Source organism: Trichechus manatus, unplaced genomic scaffold (assembly GCF_000243295.1).
Source record: "Trichechus manatus latirostris isolate Lorelei unplaced genomic scaffold, TriManLat1.0 scaffold00006, whole genome shotgun sequence".
Lineage (NCBI taxonomy): Eukaryota > Metazoa > Chordata > Mammalia > Sirenia > Trichechidae > Trichechus > Trichechus manatus.
The window spans coordinates 34,892,361-34,900,894 of NW_004443942.1; positions in this window are offsets into that span (position 1 = coordinate 34,892,361).

Sequence of the window (8,534 nt, forward strand, 5' to 3'; positions counted from 1 at the left end):
TTAGCAGCCAACGTTCTTCTTTTGGTGAGACCTTTACCAACTTCCTGTAGCTAGTGGCTCTCAGCTTCTTAGGCACTTATAAAATCCTTGCCTGATAAATAAGCCACTGTAGACTTCTTTTTCTGTTCCAAACTTATCTGTCCTGTGTCCTATTCAGGAATCTTTTATTCATGAGTTTATGTGAGCATGTTAATTGGTGTGTATGCACTGCTTGGGAGAGAAGAAAAAGATCTATCCATTAAGATTCAGATTTTTAGTTCCAGAAACCCTTGGTAATACTTAATGAGGAGGCCAGGCTTTTATGGTAATTTATCCTTTTGGAAGCCCATGGGCTTGTTATGTTAAGGCTCACGGGCCCCAGAACTATAGGTCTTAACCTGACCACATCTTGAGTATTAAGAACTACAGAGCTTGAAAAGACCTGCTTTGCAGGGAGTAGCCTCCACCTGACCTCAGTATGGGACAGGAGTTAGGATTCCAATTCACTATAAGCCTTATTTTCTTCTACTCACTTTTCTGTGTTGAGTTCACACAGATTTGGAAAACAGAAATGCCTCAGGGAGGTGATGTAAGGGAAAAGAGAAGAGCAAAGTAGCAAGCATCCCTTCCTGAAAACTTCTTTAGCCACTTCCACCAAGGCAAAAGGATTTTTTCTACACTACATTAACCTACTGGATTATAACCCCTCAAACTTCTAAAAGCTTAACCATCCATATTGTGTCCAGGGATTCTGATGAGCTGGACATTTTGGAACAGAAATCCCTGAGCTCATTCCCTAATAGTCTGTGACCTGAGGCAAGCAGACTTTCCCTCCAGGCTTCAGTTCCCCTAAACAGAGATTAGAAAAACATCTCCCTCTCTTTTTCCAGAAGGTAGGGTCTTGAGTATTAACTGGTCTTCCTATAAATAGACCAAGAGACAGTTGAGAACAAGGGGATACTGTGTGGTTTAAAATCAGGAAAGGTGTGTGTCGAGGTTGCATCCTTTCATCATGCTTATTCAATCTGTATATTGAGCAAATAATCTGAGAAGCAGGGCTATATGAAGAAGAACGTGGCATCAGGATTGAAGGAAGACTCATTAACAACCTGCGTTATGCAGATGACACAATCTTGCTTGCTGAAAGCAAAGAGGACTTCAGGCATTTACTGAAGAAGATCAAAGACCACGGCCTTCAGTATGGATTACACCTCAACATAAAGAAAACAAAAAATCCTCAACTGGATCAATGAGCAACATCATGATAAATGAAAAAAAGATTGAAGTTCTCAAGAATTTCATTTTACCTGGATCCACAATCAACACCCATGGAAGCAGCAGTCAAGAAATCAAAAGATGCATTGCATTGGGTAGATCTGCTGCAAAAGGCCTCTTTAAGGTGTTGAAAAGCAAAGATGTCACTTTGAGGACTAAGGTGCACCTGACCAAAGCCATGGTATTTTCAGTCACCTCATATGCATGTGAAAGCTGGACAATTAATAAGGAAGACCAAAGAAGAATTGAAGCCTTTGAGTTATGGTGTTGGCGAAGAATAATGAATATACCGGGGACTGCCAGAAGAACAAACAAGTCTGTCTTGGAAGAAGTACAGCCAGAGTGCTTCTTGGAAACAAGGATGGCGAGACTTTGTCTCATGTACTTTGGACATGTTATCAGAAGGGACGAGTCCCTGGAGAAGGACATCATGCTTGGTAAGGTAGAGGGTCAGCAATGAGTCAGACCCTCAATGAGATAGATTGACATTGTGGCTGCAACAATGGGCTCAAACATAGCAATGATTGTGAGGATGGCGCAGGACTGGGCAGTGTTTCATTCTGTTGTACATAGGGTCGCTATGAGTTGGAACTGACTCGACGGTACCTAACAACAACAACAGGGTCTTAAGTACCACTGGGCTCTGTCATCAGTAACCAGTATATTCTCTTATCTCTCCCTCAACCTTCAGAAACCCTATCAATGAAAACGTTAACTGAACCAGGATTCAAACTGGTGTTCTAGTCCAGGCTCTCCTGCTCTAAACGTGAACTTAAATGATTTGCTTGGCCTCACCTGACTTCACCTTTAAAGCAAGGGAGTCAATCAACCAGCTCTTTAATTTATGTAATCTCATGACTTTTTGTCAAAGTAAGTTGAATAATTATTGTTCTTACAGGGCTCCTAAGGTGCTTAGAAAGGAGTCCCTGGGTGGTACAAACAGTTAATGCACTCAGCTACTAACCGAAAGGTTAGAGGTTCAAGTCCATCCAGAGGCACCTCAGAAGAAAGTCCTGGGGATCCATTTCAGAAAAATCAGCCGTTGAAAACCCTATGGAGCACAGTTCTCCTCTGACACACATGGAGTCACAATGAGTTGGAATCGACTTGTTGGCAACTGGATTGGTTTTGGTTTGGTAAGGTGCTTGGAAGATTGGGTTGATACAAGTTGAAGGTACTGTCTGTTATCATCACTGTTATCAATCTTCTCGTATGGCCCTGTCGTGGAGTGGTCAGTGGTTGCTCAGGGCTTAGACAACAGGTTTTTCTGGGTCCATTAGTACTGATGATGCCCGTCATTCCACAGACTGTCCACAGCCCCATCCTAAATATTGATCCCTTGTCCATTCAGGCCTACACATACTCAGATCCCTGCTAGCATCTTGGAGACTACTTCCATTAAGAGGAAAGAGTGTAAACCAGCATAGCGTAAACCAGACAGCCTGGGTGCAAATCCTGCATCTCCTACTTAGATATCTCTGAATGAGACAACTTTACTAATCTCTCTGTTTTCTCATCTATCAGATGGGAATAATAATAGTACCCACCTCCTAAGGTTACTATGAGTAAATGAATACATATAACGTGCTTAGAACACATAATAAGTGCTCAATAAATGTTTGCTATTATTAGTGTTTCACCCATTCTTAAGGTATCTCTGTCCCTCATACCACACCCCTTTGGGTCCCTCTTGGGATATTTCCATGGATTTGAAGGGGATTTTAACGAAAACTGAAATACTTTCTAAGTAGTTTGGCTCTGGAGGGCTCTAAGCAGGAGGCAGGTGAAGCAAGTTGCAGCAAGAGGAAGGCTGGTCCCTGCTGAAGCCTTGTTGTTGTTAGGTGCCGTTGAGTCAGTTCCGACTCATAGTGACCCTGTGTACAACAGAATGAAACACTGCCCGGTCCTGTGCCCATGCCCACAATCGTTGTTATGCTTGAGCCCATTGTTGCAGCCACTGTGTCAATCCATCTCATTGAGGGCCTTCCTCTTTTTCACTGACCTTGTATTTTACCAAGCATGATACCCTTCTCCAGGAACTGATCCCTCCTGACAACATGTCCAAAGTATGTAGGAGGTAGTCTTGCCATCCTTGCCTCTAAGGAGCATTATGGTTGTACTTCTTCCAAGACAGATTTGTTTGTTCTTTTGGCAGTCCATGGTATATTCAATATTCTTCACCAACACCGCAATTCAAAGGCATCAACTCTTCTTCCTTATTCATTGTCCAGCTTTCACATGCATATGATGTGACTGAAAATACATGGCTTGGGTCAGGTGCACCTTAGTCCTCAAGGTGACATCTTTGCTTTTCAACACTTTAAAGAGGTCTTTTGCAGCAGATTTTGCCCAATGCAATGCATCTTTCGATTTCTTGGCTGCTGCTTCCATGGATGTTGATTGTGGATCCAAGTAAAATGAAATCCTTGAGAACTTCAGTCTTTTCTCCATTTATCATGTTGTTGCTCATTGATCCAGTTGAGGATTTTTTGTTTTCTTTATGTTGAGGTGTAATCCATACTGAAGGCTGTGGCCTTTGATCTTCATCAGTAAGTGCTTCAAGTCCTCTTCACTTCCAACGAGCGAGGTTGTGTCATTTGCGTAACGCAGGTTGTTAATGAGTCTTGCTTCAATCCTGATGCCACATTCTTCTTCATATAGTCCATCTTCTCGGATTATTTGCTAAGCATACAGATTGTATAGGTATGGTGAAAGGATACAACCCTGACACACACCTTTCCTGACTTTAAACCATGCAGTATCCCCTTGTTCTGTCCAAACAACTGCCTCTTGATCCATGTACAGGTTCCTCATGAGCACAATTAAGTGTTCTGGAATTCCCATTCTTCAAAATGTTATCCATAGTCTGTTATGATCGACACAGTCAAATGCCATTGCATAGTCAATAAAACAGGTAAACATCTTTCTGGTATTCTCTGCTTTCAGCCAGGATCCATCTGATATCAGCAATGATATCCCTGGTTCCACATCCTCTCCTGAATCCAGCCTGAATTTCTGGCAGTTCCCTGAATGATCTTGAGCAAAATTTTACTTGTGCGTGATATTAATGATATTGTTCAATAACTTCTGTATTTGGTTGGATCACCTTTCTCGGAAATAGGCATAAATATGTATCTCTTCCAGTTGGTTGGCCAGGTAACTGTCGTCCAGATTTCTTGGCACAGACGAGTAAGCACTTCCAGTGCTGCATCCGTTTGTTGAAACATCTCAGTTGGTATTCCATCAATTCCTGGAGCCTTGTTTTTCACCAATGCCTTCAGTGCAGCTTGGACTTCCCCTTTCAGTACCATCAGTTCCTGATCATATCGTACCTCTTGAAAGGGTTGAATGTCAACCAATTCTTTTTAATATAATGACTCTGTATTCCTTCCATCTTCTTTTGATGCTTCCTGCATCATTTAATGTTTTCCCTGTAGAATCCTTCACGATTCCTATCAGGACCTGGAAGTAAATGAACCACAAATCTCAAATTAAAACAAAGCCCTTATATGCATAAGCCCCAGATCGAATCCAAACATTAGTAATTCTCCCGTGTTACAATCCAGAACAAAGTTGTGTTTTTATTTGTAACCTAACAAACCGTTTCAAACCAAGTGAAACTTATATATTTGCTGATACTGGTGGCCCAAAGCAGCAGCTTATTCCATGAATCAAAACATTTGGTACCAGCCCTAGAGATGAACAGGGTGAAAGAAAAGGCTAGGAAGGGCATGAGTCTAAGTCCTCTCTTCTTCCTGTAGCCAGTGGTTCTGAGGATCTTCAAGGCAGCAGCTCCTCCACTTCTTCTCCTCCATGTCTTCAGAATCCTACTTTGTCTCAGCTTCCCTCTATTGACTTCACTCTGACAAGTAGGAGCAGCCAAGCTGTAGGGGCAGGGTCGTGGGGGGGGTGGGGAGGAATGACTGAAGGCAAGGTTTTTGCCCTCTTTGATTAAGGAGACATCCCCCCTGTCTTCTGATCATAATCTTAGTCATTCCTTCTCTCTGCTCTCCCACCACTCACACCTCACCATTTAGTCATTGGCTAGAATCAGAGGGGAAGTCCTACAGAGGGTCAGAAAGTGTGGGCGAAAGTCATAAACCCAAGAACTAGACGTCAAATTCCCAAAACTACTACTCAGAGAGTGCCCTGATGTTTGCAGAACAGCATCTGCTTCTCATAGCTGGTCCAAGCCTCAATGTCAAAGGAGCCGACACTGACCCTTGACCAGAGGTGGGTGAACAGAACCCAGCAAAGTCACATATAAGGGGAGACAATGATGGCTTGATAAACCCATTAAACCAAACCTGTTGCCGTCGAGTCAATTCCCACTCATAGCGACCCTATAGGACAGAGTAGAACTGCCCCATAGGGTTCCTAAGGAGCTGGTGGATTTGAACTGCCGGCCTTTTGGTTAGCAGCCAAACTCTTAACCACTGTGCCACCAGGGCTCCTGATGGCTTGATAGCTGCTGATAAGATCCGTTGCCCACCCCCGGATTGTACTTAATGGCAGTTCCTAAAGAGTGTCTGTTTTTCTCAGGCATGGGACCTAAAAAATTCTACTCTTGATCTAGGTCCCTAGCTGTCAGTCCTCCAAGTCATTCCCCAAATTATGAAAGTACAGTGTATTTTCCAGAGATAATGAGTCTGTTCCCTTTTTTATGGCCTGGTCAGATACAGCAGCATCTTAGGAAAAAGGAGGTAACCTGCTTCACCTACCTGGTGGTAATTTTTCCTCCTGAGAAAGGATGCACTTGCCCAAGAGCCTCTGAGACAATGGAATGAGAAGGACCATCAGATGTTTCCCCTGCTCCTGGTTGGGCTGTAACAGGGTGGGTCCCACTGCTCAGATTCACCTGACCCTTAGAAACTTCTCCCAGTGCTGAAGGAAATTCCACTACTGTCTGTTCTGGAGAGCCCACTAGGGCCCAAAGAGGGGCTGTTCTTTGTTTCAGGCTACCAGCTAATGCACTTAGCAGCTGTTTGACTTTAAGCAAGTTATTTAACCTCTTTAAGACCCAGTGTTTTTAACTCTAAAATGGGAATTGTAATAGGAACCGTTTCACTAGGTTGTTTTAAGGTCTGAATGAGATAATGCATATAGCCTTCTGAGCATGGTGCATGTAGTTAGTAAATAATAAACATTAGGTATTGTTCCTCTGGAGCCCTGGTGGCGCAATGATTAAGAGCTTGGCTGCTAACCAAAAAGTTGGCGGTTTGAATCCACCAGGTGCTCCTTGGAAACCCTAGGAGGCAGTTCTACTCTGTCCTGTAGGGTTGCTATGGGTTGGAATCGACTTGATGGCAACGGGTTTGGTTTTTTTTGGTTTATTATTACTCTTGATATCCTCTCAATTGGAAAGAAGAGAGGAGCTCTCATCAGACAATTCTAACCTTCCTGGATGGCAAGTCTTTACCTTATTCTGGTTTGCTTCTGAGCTGTGTATCATCTTGTAAGTAGGTGAGGCTTAGAGCCACCTGGGTACACTAAAAGAAACGAGGCCACTGCTAATCAAAATCAGGCTGTGGGCAAATGTTAATTAAAAAGAAAGGAAAAATCTCCCACCATCTCCTGGGGCTCCTACTATTGCGTTGATTAACGGTGAGCCAGAAAACATGGGAAATACGTGTGGGGGAAAAAGGTTTGTACCCTGATAGGCTGAGCCACGGGCTTGACCTGCGGGATCTGAGCAGGGGAGGAACTGAGGAAAAGCTTGGCTCAGAGCCTCAGTAGAGACCGTCTTGCCCACTATTGGTGGCCATTTCAGGTCTTTTTTATGAGAGAGATTCTATGTGTGTCATTTAGTTTCTCATTATGCTTTCAAAAGCTTTTGAGAGCAAGCAAGGATTATTTCCTTCACTCTGCTGCTGTTAAGCAGACATATAACCACCTTGATGCAAATCTGGTTTTTTTTTTTTTTGAAAGAGGAGGGATGTCCGGGCTGCATGACTCCCTTATAAAATGTTTATAATAAGGTCCTTTAGTGGCCGTGAATCTAGCTATCCGGGGGAAGAGAATGACTAAAAAGCTAGGCTATATTCAAAACTTAGGGCCAGACAGGTGTAACTTCAAAATTCTCAGCCCCAGATCTCCTGGGATTAGCTCTAGTAGGAACCATTCTTTTTATTCCAAGTTGCAAATAAAGGCCAGGAGTTGAACCTTAGGATGAACTCAGGCTGTCTCCAAAGTTCAAGAATCTCTGAAAGCAAGACTGGGACCAGGTGAGGGGCCAGGTAAGGACTCTAGTTTTCTCTAAGTAAAAGGTTTTTGGTGGAGAAAAAGCCTTGACCACCGGGCAGAGATTTGTTTCATAGAGAAACGAAGAGACCAAAGAAGAGCAGTTTTACTCGGGAGCTCCCCCTACTGGCTTTTCAATAGGAATTCTGTAGCAGTTCCGCCCTGCCCTGTGGGTATCAATTTGAAGTATCTGAGCATCTTGGTAGTTTGAAGCAAGGAGAAAATAAGGTGTCTTGAGGCACCAAGGAAAATGAAACTCCAGAGACTGGTTTCTTCTGCCTCGTTAATAATTTCATCTAACATTTACTGGCGCCAACACAGTGCTCAGCATTTTACTTACACCATCTCATTTAATACCACAATCCCACGTGAGCCCTGGTGGCACAGTGGTTAAGAGCTTGGCTGCTAACCAAAAGGCTGGCAGTTTGAATCCACCAGCCGCTCCTTGGAAACCCTATGGAGGCAGTTCTACTCTGTCCTATAGGGTCCCTATGAATTGGAACTGACTCGACAGCAATGGGTTTGGGTTTTTTTGGTTTTACAACCCCATGTGGCAGGGTTTTACAAATGAGTCAGCTGCGACCTAGAGAGATTAAGTTCCTGGCATCACCAAAAGCTAGCAGAGTCCCTCAGTGACCCTCATATCTTTTAGGATTCAACTGAACGAGAACTCAGGAGGAGCAAGAACCAAGAGTCAATGTAGAATTGGCAGGGAAACTTGTTCTCAACACCTAATATGAATAGGTTGTACCTAGCTCTGGGATTGCTCCATAAAGTTCCTGCTTTGTTTGAATTCATCCCATGGAGCAACTAATTCCATGGCAATGCTTGTCCAGTCTGGGCTCTCACTGTGATGTCCAGGCTGAAGGAAGCAGAGTAATTCTCACAATGACTAAGAAGAATTTCCATTACAGAAGTGAGGCCTTTTTAAACTTGTGAAACATGTTCACACCTATTTTTCAAATACAATCCTATGAATGTAGGTAGGGCAGGTAACAGTACATGTGTTTTACAGGTGGGAATTTAAGATACTGAGTGAC